Source organism: Pseudophryne corroboree, chromosome 10, assembly GCF_028390025.1.
Source record: "Pseudophryne corroboree isolate aPseCor3 chromosome 10, aPseCor3.hap2, whole genome shotgun sequence".
NCBI lineage: Eukaryota > Metazoa > Chordata > Amphibia > Anura > Myobatrachidae > Pseudophryne > Pseudophryne corroboree.
In genome coordinates, this window is record NC_086453.1 from 218,654,889 (window position 1) to 218,671,339 (window position 16,451).

Below are 16,451 nucleotides of genomic sequence, written 5' to 3' on the forward strand. Positions count from 1 at the left end.
TATTTATTAACAGTATTTTATATAGCGCAGCATATTCCGTTGCGCTTTACAATTAGAACAACAGTAATAGAACAAATCTGGGTAAAAACAGACAGACATAGAGGTAGGAAGGCCCTGCTTGCAAGCTTACAATCTATAGGGAAGCTTACAATCTATAGGGAAGGCGTTATTTTGAATTGGGGGTACTATTGTGTGGCCACGCCCCTTCCCAGTTAGGCGACACACCCTTTTTGCGGCACGCGCACCTAAGGCACGTAACTGGTGAGGGAGAAGTGTTCCAACACCTCTCCAGGACCACTTTAAGCCCTGAGTAGATCATGTAGTGTAGCAATAGCAATCATTAATCTTAAGGTGCTATACCTTGCGACAGGTGACTAGACCTCTCCGTAATAGATTCCAAACTTCTGGGTATATCCCTTGGCAACAAGGTGGGCTTTGTAACGAACTATTGGTCCATCTGCATTCAACTTCTTGCAGAAGACCCACTTGTTCTTGATCGTTTTACGGTTCCTTGGCCTATCAACTATAGTCCATGTACTGTTATAATCCAGTGCTGACAGTTCTGTACCAATTGCTGATTTCTACTCTGCCCAATCACTGCTTGACTTTGCTTCTTGTACGTTTTGAGGTTCACAGTAAGCTATGTTTGCATACTCCTCACTGTATTTCTTGGCTGGAACACCTTTGTTGCTCTTCATGGAACTTCTGTTCCCTGATTTGTTGTCTACTTTGATACTCTCAGATTCAGACACGCTTTCTGCTGCCTGTACATCTAGTACTACATTCTCTTCTTGCTCCACTGCCCCAGTTTGTGGTGCTGTTTTATGGAATAACACATCTCGGGATTAAAGAAGACGTTTGCTCGTAACATCCCAAACTCTGTGTCCTTTGCTTTCTTTGCAGTATCTGAGCATTTGCTCCCGAAGACACGAAGACGACTGACACTTGGCTTTTCTCTGGACCACACCTCCAGTGGCATTTTACCTTTGAAAGCCACTGTAGGTGCATGATTTTTTAGGTATACTGCAGTAGATACTGCTTCTGGCCAAAATTTATTTTCCAGGCCAGCATCACTTAACTTAACACGTGCTCTTTCAACAATTGTGCTGTTTGCCCGCTCACTCACTCCATTCTGTTCCGGTGTGTAGGCAATTGTTAGCTGATGCTTTATGCCATATTTCTTAAGGAATGCGGCTAAGACTTTGTTATCATACTCTCCACCATTTTCTGATCTCAGGATCTTTAGTTTCAGACCCGTCTGAGTTTCCACCAGGTTTTTTTATTCCACAATTTTGTTGACAACTTCACTCTTTTCCTTAATGAAGTAAACATGTGTCATTCTTGTGGCGTCATCAATGAGAGTAATGAAATACCTGTAGCCACTGATCGATTCCACCTGTATTGGATCACACACGTCAGTGTGCACTAGAGTTAGTGGTGTCTCTGCTCTGCTCTGCTAACTGACTATGGAAATGGGTTGCGAGTTTGCTTGCCTTTTATGCAACTCCCACACATGGGTCTTTCAGTGTTGCTCACGGTGATCCCTGTGACCATTCCATCTAGCAGTTTCTGGACGTTGTCATATCCTAGATGACCTAAGCATTTGTGCCACAGCTCCATTGACTGATTTGCATCAGTAGCCATCATTGCAGTACATTCCTCAGTGTCCAGGACATACAGTTGGTTGCATCGGGTGGCTGAAGCAATAACAGTCCCTCTTTTATTTTGCACCACACACTTACCCTTTTCAAACTGGACTCTGTAGCCTTTTTCTCTAGGACGCTGATTGCAATGAGATTACTTCCCAATTCTGGCACAAACAATACATCTTGGATGTCTGTAACAACTATTTCTCCTCCAATTCTTAAACGCACTGTGATTGTCCCAGGTTGTGATGCAGTAAGGACTTTATTTCCAATCCCTGTAACTGTTAAAGAATTGAACCAATGCTGATTGCAACTGAAATGCCTAGTGCCCCCAAAGTCCATGTACCAGCAATCCTTCCTGTGACTGCTACATTCAGTGCTGACTCATTTGGCTTGTCACGCGGCTTCTGCGCACCACTGGAATTTCTCATCCTACAATCTGAAGCTTTGGGCCAAATGCAATAGAGTGAGAGTTTCAGAAAGTGAAAGATTTGGTAAGGTTTTTCAGGTTTTTTTTTAAAAAGTGGCAATCATTTACATGTAAAACCAGGTTGATCTTGCAGTGTAAATGATTGCCACTTAAAAAATCTCTCACTTTTTGATACTCTCACTCTATTACATTTGGCCATTTATGTCCTATCTTCTGATATGGAAAACTCTTGAACTTGTGCTTTTTAGACTTTGTGCCCTTTGTGATTAAGGCAGAACCCTCAGCTATGGTCTTGACAGGAATACGTTCTTGGAACTGAAGTAGCTTTGCCCTTACAATCTCAGTTGTCAGCTTAGTATCATTTGACTCTAAGGTAACCACCAAAAAATCTAATTCTGGCATCAGATTCTGCAACATCACCATTGCCACTTTCTCGTCCACCTGTGCCCCCACAGATGTGAACTGCTGAGCTATCAACAATAACTTATCAATATATTCGTTCATGTCCTTGCAGGCACTCAATTTCGTTCTATATAGCATGCGTCTCAAACTTATCCTTCTCATCAGACCTCTGTCTTCATACGCACTTTGCAGGGCTGTCCACATGTCCTTAGCTGACACTTTCCCACTGATTATTGAATAGACATGCTGCTCCACAGCTAAACCTATCATCCCAATGGCTGTCTACATCATCTGGGTTTGGACCTGCTCATGGATCTATTGTGACCTTCCACAACTTTTCCTGCTTAAGCTGCATCTCCATGGCAAACTTCCATTTAGTGTAGCTCTCAGAACCTTTCAGCTTAGCAAAGTTCATGCTGTGTCCTGTGTTATACATCTTCCCAGCACTTCTATAAAATGTCACTTTAACTTTATCTGTGTGTTTTTTTATTCTGTGATATTACTCAAACACGTAGGGGTTAATCTTCAAGCACACGGGGCTGGGCCCATAACCTTTTGGCAGCGTATTGTGGTGCTTGATGTAGTTACATTAGTCCACACACTTAATGAGTTAATAGCAAGCAGGTTTATTTGTAATACACACAGGTGACTTGGGTATGCTGCAATAGTAGGCAATTGGCCCCTTATAACATACAGTGTAACAGTGTATTGGCGGTACTTATCAGTATGCTGATGTGGTTGCGGTATGACAGCAGGGGATGGGTCCAGTAGTAAGGGATGGAGGACTGCACGTCCGTGCAGTCTGACTCCTGCTGTGAGACGTAATGCACCGCACGGCTCTCCGTTTACTTCGGCAGCGCGGTACATGTGGTACATGGAGAAACGCTGTAAGTCTCGCTCTCAGCTCAGCTCTTTCTCTCTCTCTGAGCTGCGCTCTGCTCACACACACCCTAAGATGGAGGAGCTCTATATCATAGCTCCGCCTCCCTGAGACACAGACACTAGAGGGATGAACACTAGAGGATGCGCCCATGAGATCCTATGCATGAGGAGACAGGTGCAGAGCGCACCATTTACTAACAGGATTTGCGTCACTGCTGCTTCCTTGGAAACAGCAGTGATAGTGGTCTGAAACCTAGCATTAGAGGAGGGAGTTGGCCCACGGTGGATTTCCCCTATGCCCCTGTGGGCCAGCCCATCCATGCCCAGTGATCACTTTACGTGAGGGCTGGACTGCCCATCTGGCACTTCTGGCATATATGGTCTGGTCCAGTCCCACAGAGAGTTGGGAAGGCCACGCGCAGCTTCTGGCTCTCTGGTTTTGTCCGCCCCCCGCCCAAAGCGTGTGTCTGTAGGAAAATGGCCTCGAGTCCATGCTCCCCTGACTCTCTGCATGCTGTGTCCATGCTCCCCCGTAGGTTCACGAATGCCAGGGCCAAATAGTGGCCCCAGTGCGTCCCTGCAAACATCTAACAATTTCACAGAGACAAAAAATCATTCAGATGTTATTAAAAAATAATGAGCAGACTCTTGTGGCATTTTGTTTTGGTCACATATTGACAGGGATTTCCTGCTGTCATGTGTGCCAGCCTGTGGCAGTTTCTGTGGGTCTGAGAGCAGAGGTCAGGGAAGAGTTATAGAAGGAGACTGCCTGATTGGGGCAGGTCATGGTGGAAAGAGAAGCTATATCTTGATGTAAACATACTATGCTGATTGTCAGGAATATTAAACTATGTGCAATTAGGGCTGTGATTAGGGATGGGCTAGCACCCTGGAAGGAATATAATTAATATAAATGGGAGCGCAAATGCAATTAGTAAAAGTATATATAATTTTAATAAATGCACATACAATTATATAAAAACATATAAATGTGGTTTTAATCTAAAATGTCTTAATGCTTAACACATCCCATGAAAGTTCCACATAATCATAGAATCCGGCAATTGAGTGAGACAGTTGTAGTCCCAATAATAAATTGCCTTTTCCACTATATTTGGATAAAGTTCCACAAACTATTACTCAGGTATTTGAAGAATGATTCTCTTATGCTCACCGCTGCTGGAGTTCAATTGCAGTAAACTTCCCAGTGTGTAGTGCAGCGGGGAAAAAGAGCATACACCTCTCTGGATCCAAATGCCGTGTAAGGAGAGGGAGAGCAGCTGTCAGCAGCACCGCTAGCAGTGTCCTTGTTAACCCGTGCTCGGAGCTCCACAAGCGGCAACGGGCTGCCGTGATGTTCACAGGACAAATAGGGGAGGCTCGGCTGCAGGCTGATAGTGGAACAGCAAAGGCAGAGACCGGATAAGTTGTGTGGACTTCACAGGTATTGCCTTTACGCGTTTCTCCGCTGTCACAGTGTAGCGGTTTCCTCAGAAGGTATAATCAAGTGTCAAGCTGGTCTGATATTTAAATGCTCAATTGGCCAATCCACAAAGACCATTCATTGGCAGCTACAGATGTGTATATTAATCAAAAACAAGTGTTCAGTATAAACTCACTATCTTTATGTATATCTTTAAAAAAATAAATAAATAAACATTATTATAAAACATCAGTAATATTTATTAATACAACTGTCAATTCCTTATGTTCTATTGCAAAAAAATCGATAGTTTGATAAAAAAAGAAGGCATCACCGCAATTAGTATTTATAATGGTTAACTTCAACTATCAGGAAAAGATCCCATACAAATAGTGAGGGACCAGTGGTGCAACAGGCTAGTGTCAGAGTCCAATATACAATAGGACCCAGGTTCAAATCCCAATCAGGATCAAATAGTATTATTATTCTTTTAATCCTTTTGACTTTAATTTGGTTTAATATCTATTGTATATTATATTCATCAATCGTATATACTATTTTTTATTTTTTCACTTTTCAGAGGTACCTATATAGATATTGGTGTATAATCGAATAGGCTGCCTTTGACAGTTTTTTTAGCATATACATATATGATTATAAATAGAGAAAAAGAGTATATATGATCATCAGAAAGTGAACATCTACTAGGACTACAGTTCAATAGTGTCCCAAAGATTGTTCAATCATACCTTTAGATTACTATCAGAGTTGTCACAGTGTTGGATCCAACTCACCAGTTGTTATAATTCATCAGTGAGTATGGGTCCATACATTTAATACATATATATAATTGTACATACACTAACATACATAATTTGTGACCATAAATTAACATCTACAAATATCCAGAGAGAACCCGCACAGATATGGGAAGACATACATATCATTTTAAAGTAAATCAAACTAACATAATAATAAACAATACATAGAATCTACTAAAATGAGTAACCGCATGCACACTCGAGGTTGCACGTATAAATCATAAAACCTATGCACGCTAAAAGTAACACATGTGAGTCATAAACCACAGCCCCCAAACTAAACATGACAGAATCTGTAAAGTGTTCAAAGGTTGTTTAATTCAACTGACTTGTTTAATCCTGCAGGAAACAGTGAGCCCAAAGAGAAGATCCAATATGCTTCTCTTCCACAAAGGCGGTTGAAACGATCTCCTCCCCTAGCTGTATTCCCAATATGCTCAATGCCTTGTACCTGTAATACACTGATGTTACCCTGATGTTTTTTCTGTACATGGCGGGATAAGCTATGTATACATAGCCCTTTTAGAACATTCCGCATATGCTCCAGGAACCTAACATTCAATGAACGAGTTGTCCTCCCTACATATTATGCTCCACATTGGCATGTTATCAAGTACACAACATATGTGGAGCTACAATTGATATGATGGTTAATATCAAAGGTGGTTCCCGAGGCAGTAGAGCTGAATGTAGTGCTTTTATTTAGTATAAAGTTACAGGTAATACAGCCTATCCTGCCACATTTATAGCATCCTTTGATATTAGATATTTTACCTAGCCAAGAAGTAGCAATGGGCCCTGTCCTCTGTTCAGTTTTAAAATGGCTAGGGGTTAAGAAACTCGTCAGGTTTCGGTTCTTTTTAAAAACTACCTTTGGTTCCTCCCTTAAACAAGTGGATAAAATCCTATCTGTTTTGAGAAGTCCAAAATTCTTTTTAATAATTTTCTTAATATCTTTAGAATGAGAGTTGTATTTAGACACAAAAACCAAATCATGATCAAATTCTTTGATCATGAGTTTGTGTTCATCTGCGTTGGTCTTGTCTATCAACAATGTTTCTCTCTCTTTAGAGCTGGCCTCTTCAAATGCAGAATTGAGTATATTTAGTGGATAACCTTGTTCTGATAGGGCATTAGTGAGATATCTGGCCTGTGATTCAAATTTCTCGAATTCTGAACAATTCCTCCTCAGTCTGAAGTATTGACTTTTTGGTATATTATCAAGCCAAGGCCTATAGTGGCAACTATGATAATTTAAATAGTTGTTACAGTCTACTTCTTTCTTATATGTAGAAGTCAAAATTCTATCTCCTTCAACTTAAAGGGCAATATCCAGGAAGGTGATATGACTAGTGTGAATGGTGCTGGTAAATTTTAAACCAAAAGTGTTGTGATTAAGAAAAGTGACAAATTGAGAAGCTGAAAAGTGATCTCCATCCCAAATAAAAAATAAGTCATCTATGTACCGCCCATAGAGCATGAGATTCGCCCCAAATGGGCCGCCCCAGATATACTGTTCTTCAAATCGGCCCATATACAAGTTGGCAAAACTTGGGGCAAATTAAGTGCCCATGGCGGTACCCAGAGTCTGTAAATAAAAAACACAGTTGAATGTGAAAAAATTGTGTGATAAAATGTATTGTACAGCATCTAAGATGAAATTTCGTCTTACATCAGTCAGACTCAAATCTTGTTCTAAGTAAAATTGGAGTGCCATTCCACCTTCCTTATGTGGAATGTTGGTGTATAGTGATTCTGCGTCACATGTCATTAACAAATATTTTGGATCCCAAGAGACTCCTTTTATAAGATTCAAAAATTGTGTTGAATCTATGATGCAGGATCTGAGTGATACAGGAACCCTGTAGCCTGTATTGCCACTGCAGTGCCACCCAAAGCATCCTTTGGATGCTCCAGACATGCACACTGCAAACTGTACAGCACCCCAGAACACTCAGGAGTCAGGAGCCGTGGCAGACACAGAGCACCGTAAAGCTCTGTGATGGCGTTGTTTGCAGCACAACATAGTGATTTAAGAGAACACTTAAACACTCTCATTCCTAGTTGATAGCTCCCCGTGCGACTGTGCAAACGCATAGTCGCCGCCCATGGGGGAGTGTATTTTCGCTTTGCAAGAGTGCGAACGCCTGTGCAGCCGAGCGGTACAAAAACATTTTGTGCAAAACAAGACCAGCCCTGTAGTTACTTATTCTGTGCGATGATTGCTGCGATGAAGGTCCCAGAATTGACGTCAGATACCCATCCTGCAAACGCCTGGACACGCCTGCGTTTTTCCAAACACACCCAGAAAACGGTCAGTTGACACCCATAAACTCCCACTCCCTGTCAATCTCCTTGTGATCGGCTGTGCGAATGGAATCGTCGCTAGAAGCAGTGCAAAACAACGATGCTCTTTGTACCCGTACGCCATGTGTGCGCTTTGCGGCCCATATGCATGCATAGTTTTGCCATTTTTTTAAACGACTGCTACGCAGCGAACAACAGCAGCTAGTGATCAACTCGGAATGAGGGCCTTTAACCACTGTTTTTCCAGACCAGTACAGAGGAGCTACCAGTATTTTACATGGGTTGGCAGGGCTGGCTCCAGGCCTACTAGCACCCTGAGCAAGAAAATGTCAAAGTGCCCCCCTCATCGGCGTGCGCGCTCCTGGAAAAGTGGGCGTGGCCTCACAACTTCATATTATCAAACTATAAAGAAATATATTTTCATACCCCTCTACGCACACAATTAGCAGCCTTACACATAACAGCCACAGTAGTGTTCCTTACACATAATGTCTCCAGTGTAGTGCCAGATACACATAATGTCTACAGTAGTGCAGTGCCAGATAGACATGACATGCCCCCCAGCAGTGCCAGCTACACATGACATGTCCCCCAGCAGTGCCATCTACACATGACAAGCCCGCCAGCAGTGCCAGCTACACATGATTTGCCCCCAGTAGTGCCAGCTACACATATTATGCCCCCCAGCAGTGCCAGCTACACATGATATGCCCCCCAGCAGTGCCAGCTACACATTATATGCCCCCAGCAGTGCCAGCTAGACATGAAATGCCCCCCAGCAGTGCCAGATAGACATGATATGCCCCCCAGCAGTGTCAGATAGACATGATATGCTCCCAGCAGTGCCAGCTACACATAATATGCCCCCCAGCAGTGTCAGATACACATGTTCCCACAGTGCCAGATACATATATGCCCCCAGTGCCAGATACATAAATGCCCCCAGTGTCAGATACATATATGCCCCCACAGAGCGGGGTACATATATGCCCCCACAGTGCCAGGTACATATATGCCCCCACAGTGCCAGGTACATAAATGCCCCCACAGTGCCAGGTACATATATGCTCCCACGGTGCACAGTGCGGGGGAGTGCTGCTGTGGGCGGACTAGGCTGAACTACTCAGGGCGTGCTATGCGTGCTGTGCGGCGCCGGTGTCTGACGTCAGACGCCAGCGCCGCACAGCGCGCACAGGTCAGTTTAGCATAGTACCACCTACAGCACTCCCCCTAAAACACAGGCAGCCACTGTAATCGCCGGAGGCGGGCAAGGACAGATGTAGGCAGGCAGCTGCTGCAGACTACGGGAGAGGGCCATAAGGGTGGCGCCCTGTGCGGCTGCTCAAGTCGAACATGCCTGAAGCCGGCCTTGTGAGTTGGATACAAAATACCGGCATTCCGGATCCCAACAGTCTTAAGACTGACAGCAGGATCCCGACAGACAGAATCTTGACACATCCCTGTAAGTATTTTTACCCTATCCCTAATCCTATCCCACCACTCCCACATCCAAACCCTAACCACCCCCCTCACGCAGCTTGACCCTAACTGTCCCCTCCTGCAGCCTAATCATAACTGTTTTACCCACCCTTCCACAGCCTAACCCTCCCCCTGTCAAGATTTTGCTGTTTGTCTTCTGACTGTTGGAATCCCACTGTCCATATTTGACGGAATCCCTCGATATTGATCAAGACAGGTGGTATTCAGTATGCCGGCTATTGGGATCCCGGCGCTCAGTATACTGGTGCCGGAATCCCGACACCCGGCATACCGACAACTATTCTCCCTCTTGGGGGTCCATGACCCCCATGGAGGGAGAATAAATTGCACGGTGCTCGTAGCGAGGGGCTCATTTGCGCTCGCCCAGCTGCCGGTATGCTGTCCGACGAGATCCCGACTGCCGGCATACCATACTACACTCGATCAAGACGCACAGAGATACTGTAGCATGCAAACAAAGGAGCCCTCTAGTAAAGGAACTGGCTTTTGATGTGGCAGAGTGGATTATGTACTAATCTGATGAACCTCCAATATTGGCTGTAAGTAATTCCTCTGAAAATTGAAATAGGTTGAAAACATGGGATATATAGTATTTTCAAAGTGATAATAGATGTTTTATAAATATTAGTTTAAGCAGTGCTGTAGCACCTAGCCTAATGCAACACCATTTATTTATTTGACCTGGATAGAAGCATTAATAGATATTCAGTGCGGCACTATGCAGATTAATGAGGATTCTTCATTTTGGGATAATGAAGGTAGATTTTGTTACAGCTTAATACAGTTTTTTTTATTGTTTTTTTTTTCTTCAAATATGTTTATTGAAAGACATAAACAATACAGAAGATTTGAGTACATTTTCGCACACAGGTTGGCAAGTCGATAGCGAGTAAAAGATAACTAAAGCTCCATAGGAACATATTGGAAAAATACATATAAATAAAAATATACATAGAAATACGAAAATACAAAAAGTAGGGATTGTACAGAGGTAATTGAGGATATTCAGAGTCTACAAAAGAAAATCACATAATAGGATAGAGCAAGTAGACCGACTCAATGTGGGTATCCAGAGCCCATTAAATGAATCTCTACCTAGAAAGGCAGGTAGCCCTTCTCCAGTGTAGTCAATTTATACCAAGAAATAAGACGTACCATACCTCGAAGGAAGTCCTTCTCTTCAGTTGATAATGTGAGCACATAGGGCAGCAAAATATCAAAAAAACATTTGTGATCGAGATTCTAAATCTAAAGAACAGTCTATCCACTCCATCCTGTAAACATAAGCCAATCTCAGTAACATAAGGGAAAGAGCAATGGGAGTAGAGTGTATCCACTGGGACAGAATAGTTTTTTTAGCCACTGCTGCTATTTTAGCAAGTAGAAGTGTAGTGCCTTTAGTATGTTGTAGGGATGGAGGTTGAGTATAGTAATTCCATAATGCCCATGGCATCGTTATAGTGAAAGAGATATGAATGGTATTGTTTACAAAATTTCGGACAGTAGCCCAGAAGGCATGAACCACTGAACAAGACCAGAGGCAATGAAGAATATCAGCGTCGGGGAGGCACACTTAAAACAATTGGAGTCCTCTGCCACTCCAGTTATAAATCTTAGTTTTGAGGTATAGTATGCTCGATGAAGGCTCTTATATTGCATTTCAGCAAACGAGGATGAGAGTAACTGTTTATTCAATTTGGCCAAGGCCATGACAATAGTTTGTAAGGGGATATTAGGGAAGGAATCCTCCATACCTGTTGATAATGTAGTCAAAATCCCCCTACGTTTTCCAGTAAATGAAGCAGTTTTAAATTCTCCCATCCAAGGTCCCCTAGGGGTATTGGGGTCTTTTATATCCCAGTGGGTCTCTTGTAAAAATGCAATATCCGGTTTAAGGCGTTTCAAATAAGACAATACTTTGCGTCTCTTAATAGGGGAGTTTAGTCCCTTCACATTCCAAGTGATACATTTTAAAGAGGACCTGAGTCCTAGTGGAGCTATCAGTGTGAGTAGCCATACTATCCAATACCTACTCTAGGCCATAGAATTATCATGATTATTGGAAATAGTCATGTCCAGCCCGTCCCAGCGAGCGGGCGGGGACAGTAATATGAGTACCCAGAGCATCTTGCCAAACCTGTATACAAATACCACAAATCCAAAACAATAAACCAAATAATCAGTTTCCAAAATGTCTTATAACTTTTCTGAACCCATGAGGGCAATCTATCAGATTGGCAGTATCTAGAATAATAACAGCAGGACCATAGGAGGAGGGACAGGGGAAGTGAAAGTAGAGCATGGAATAACATAACATTAGCAATCTAACAGCGATAATAATGATACAATAAAACATTATGAATCCACATATGTAGCATAATCTGCAGCAATGTAAATAAGAAATAAAACTCAAGTGCAGTACAACTACATCTCACAGTCAGCCACACAATGTCAAATATGGAGAAGCATGTAATGGAGGTCGTGAAAACCAAAAGAAAACTGAAAGACCTGAATGTAACAAGGGTGATGAGATAATAATACAAACAATACTACTCATCTTCAATCTTCATCCGATCTGAGTGCCGAGGATCCTGAGGAGAATGAGTCCACAAAGTTCTTGGCCGCTTGTGGTGAATCAAAGAAATGGGGTTTGCCATTATGGAAGACACAAAGTTTTGCAGGATATAATAGTGAAAATCGGCACCCCAAATCAAATATCTTCTTGCAGGTCGGGGCATATTCACGTCGTTTCATAGCCACCAAATATGAAAAGTCTTGGAATAGTAATAGCTTTGCACCTTGGTAATGAAGATCAGTATGTTTACAATAAGCTTCTAGCTAACGCACTTTGTTGGCATAATTCAAGATCCGCAATATCACAGGGCGAGGGCGATCCCCAGAAGCCTGTCTGTCAGGGCCCACCCGATGCACCCTTTCCACCAAAAACGATGAACCAGTCGGGACACAGCCCAATTCTTGTGGCAGCCACTCAGAAACCAGTGACATGAGGTCGGTATATTTGACCGATTCAGGAAGGCCGATAATGCGGACATTATTTCTACAATTTCTGTTCTCTAAATCTTCTAGCTTGTCCGCCATGGACATTACCGATTTCTCCTGATCAGATAAAGTGGCTTTAGCCACAGTAAGCTCGTCTTCCAAATCTGATATGCGTTGTTCCGCTTCAGAGAGGCGTTGATCATGTTTCGTGAGTTGTGTGAGTGCAGAGTCAATAGAATCTTTAAGGGGTGCTAATTTCTGACCCAAAAGTGAAGCTAGAAGGGTGGTCAGTTCTTGAGAGGTGAGAGAGTCAGCGACGGCAGAAGGAGTGGTATCATAGGCTTGTTCTCTATCAACGTTGCCCCATTGATTACCGGGAGAGGCAGTTGATGCGGTAGATGGCGTGTCGCTGCCACGACCCTTGCCCGTCTGACTCTGGTAGGTCTGGCCACGTATTTATCCATAATTAGCACAGTGGTGAAGAGAGAGAAATTTGTTGAAATCGAATGCAAGGAGACTATATTATTTCAAAGCACAAGACTCCAGACAACCTGGCCCGCCAACAGCCGTCAGAGCCGAGGAGGGCGTTGTGATGACCCCTATCCCCTACTCCCTGTGTCCATCAGCCTCTAATACGAGCAGGAGGAGTAAAGGGGGGAGGGGTATCCAGCAACCAGGTCTAACACAGTCCCCAGGAGAGAGCAATAGAGCCAGGAATATAATAGAAGGGGGGTGATGTTGCAGCTTACCCCAGCAGATTGGCAGCAGCTGCGTTGGAGAGCAGGGTGGAGCAACAGCAGCAAACTGGAAGCTTTATCCTGTCAGGGCTCTCAGCCAAGAGCCCCACTGCCTGTCAGTGATTGTTGCCCTCTGAAGTCCCCTCCTGGTCCTGGAGAGTCCCTGGAAGCCGCCACGCGCCGGCCGGAATGCAGGGAAAGAAGCCCGGATCGGTGCTCCAAACTCCAGGCCGCGGCTTCCTCCAGCGGGGTAGGCTGCAGTGCGCGGGAGCCGATAGCTGAGGTCCCCGGCTCCGTGTGGCCACTCCTCGATGCCTCGGTCAGTGCTGGCCCAATGGCAGTGCGGGGCAGGGTGCTTATGCCCACTGTAGCTCCTCTCCCAAGGTGTTAGAGGGAGTTGGGCTCCGGAGCTCAGCGGCAGCACGTCCTTCCTCAATGCCCGCTAGGCCACGCCCCCTGTTTTTTATTATGATGATTAATCACTAAAATGAAATAAAAAAATAGTAAATTTAAAGTACAGCAAAGTACATCAGATTGTTGAATATAGAGACACTTAGACAGACATTTTTTTTAAAGGGTCAATCATTTATTGGCATGGTTTAGCCATGATTGCCCCTTTAAAAACGTCCGAGTTTGACCGACATCCCGCATGGCCGCTGAACTCGGACTTCATTACATCCCGCCCCATGTTGTCATTGGTGGTTTGGACATTCACACTGTCCCCCTTCTCATTTTCAGCATTCTGAATGTTGATCACACATACACATTCCATTAGGTTGCTATCTGTATTGTAAGGTGGTTACTGGAATGCTCCTCGTATTGAAAATCTGTCTCTACAATGACTGAATCATTTTGATTATATTTTTTTCTTTTACACGGAAAAGAAAAATCTGAAACCAGCAGGTGATTAACAGTGGATGAGACCCCGGTACTAATTATTTACTTTATGATGACCGGGCTTTATCCAACAGCCAGGACTTTTTCTATTATCACTTCAATACTAACTTGAGAACTCCCTGCTGCAGGACTAAGTGGTAGCAATCACTAAACTACTGTAATGTGTCTACTCGACCCCCTGGTCTTCTGGCTCTGCCTGCTTGTTTTCTGTACCTGACAGTGCAATGCTTCATCTACTGGTGTTATCTCCTCCTCCTGCAGGTGCTGTGACTCCGCCTACCATGTTGCAATGGCCTTAGTTATTACCATTGTGGCTAGGGTGAAATAAATTGGTAACCCTGCCTACTGTTGTGTTGGACCTCCTCTACAGTAGATTTATTCCAACCTACATGAAACGGTATGTAGTTAAGTTGCTGGCTGTCGGGATCCTGGGGGTCACAATACCGTCGCCGGGATCCCGACCTCTGGCAATGCCAACAGCTGGAATTAGCTATGGCCATCGACCATCGATGATTTGAAATCATCGATGGTTTTTGACTGATGTCGAATACTTTTACCATCGAGGTCAGAGAACCAGATGGTTTTCCACCATCGATGGTGGGTAAGGAGCTGATGGTAATGTTTTTTTTAATGTGTCCACAACAACACAAATAGCCATTACTCACAGTCACTACTGCTGCCTCCATCCACCACTGCCTCGCTGAGTGAGGATAGTCTTATTCAGTGAGAGTCACAGGCCGGCAGCAGAGCCAGCAGCAGCTACAGTCATCTCACACAGCAGCCCCGCCCCCTCCCCGCCCACTTTGTGTCTTCATAGACAGGAAAGGCGGCTACTTGCGCCTTGCCCTGCCTATGTGGGCGTGTGCTGTCAGCCTTTCAGGGCTCCTCCCTGCCCACTCCACGGTCCAGCGTGGCCATACACTGACACCAGCCAGAGCCAACTGCCGGAAGAGCCGCGCTTGCGCAGAGGAAACTTTTGCTGGCTGACTTTCTCCAGCAAAAGTCTCTTCTGCGCATGCACGGCTATTCAATAGCAGTAACCATCGACGGTATAGATCAGCATAGTTTCTAACCATTGATGGTCCCAGCTAAAACATCCATCGAAGGAAACCATCGATGGGTCTGGTACCGATGCCCATCCCTAGCTGGGATCACGGTTAACAGGGGCTATTCCCACTTGTGGGTGTCCAAGACACCCATAGAGTGGGAATAGAACCTGTGGCAAGCGCAGCAAGCTACCGAGCCCGCAAAGTGGCGTGCGCAGTGAGCCTGCAAGGGGACTGTTTGCGCTCGCCCTGCTGCCGGCATACTGACGATCAGGATGCCGTTGTCAGTATACTGATGGTTGGCATCCCTATCGTCAGTAAATCATACTGATCCCCATGAAACTACTTTCCATAGTTTTCTAGGGTCATTTTAAGTCCCTAAGTCGCCCCCTGGAGTTATGCACAGTAGATAAGAATTAATTAAATGTAAGATAGTCAAATATACAGTAGATTTGTTTCTATGTTTTTAATTCCCAAAGAGAAGTAAATGTAAATGACTACAGCACCAGCTAAACATGCACAAAACAACGTAACTACACTGTAACACAGTAAACAACCAATAAAACATAAAAGTTAAGCAACTTGTCAGAAAAATAGTAGTGAAATGGGAATGATGAGAGTACTGGCCATGAAAACTAAAGTAAGTATGTTCAGCAATGACAAAGAGAAATCAGGTATCAAACACATTCTTTCCTACAGTATAAAGAAACAAGAAGCTGATGACAGGAAAATCACTAACACAGGCTCTATCAGCTTACATCCCGGCTCTGGCACTGACTGTCAAGGGAATAAACTTCAGACAATTGGGGTTTTCAGTTTCTTTGGGGAGATTACATTATAGTGTTGTTTTTTCCCAAACGTTATCACTGCATACAGTATGTCTGTAACTAAGAGCAGTATGTCTGGCGTGCTTAGGACTGTTATTCTATATCTCTTAGCACAAAATAAGCACAACAATATATTTAGCAAAAAGAAGTGTCCTCAGGAAATGTGATGCAGTTGCCAGCACTGTTCATTGTAAAGCCCACACAATCCCGACAGGGGTGGCGAGCGGAACGCAGCCCCTTGCGGGCTCGCTTCGCTCGCCACACTGCGGGCACAATGCCTCGCTACGCGCGGCACACTATTATATTCTCCCTCTATGGGTGTCGTGGACACCCACGGAGGGAGAATATGTCGGGATTGTGGCGGTCGAGATTGTGGCGGTCGGGATTCCGGCGTCGGTATTTCGACCGCCGGGATCCCGTCCAGCGGGATGTTGACCGCATCCCCTTGCTGCAGCTGTTGTTTCTGTGCGGGAGGTGGGCGCCTGCAAGTTGACTGCGGCCACGCCTAAAAACGCCACTGATAAAGCGGAAAG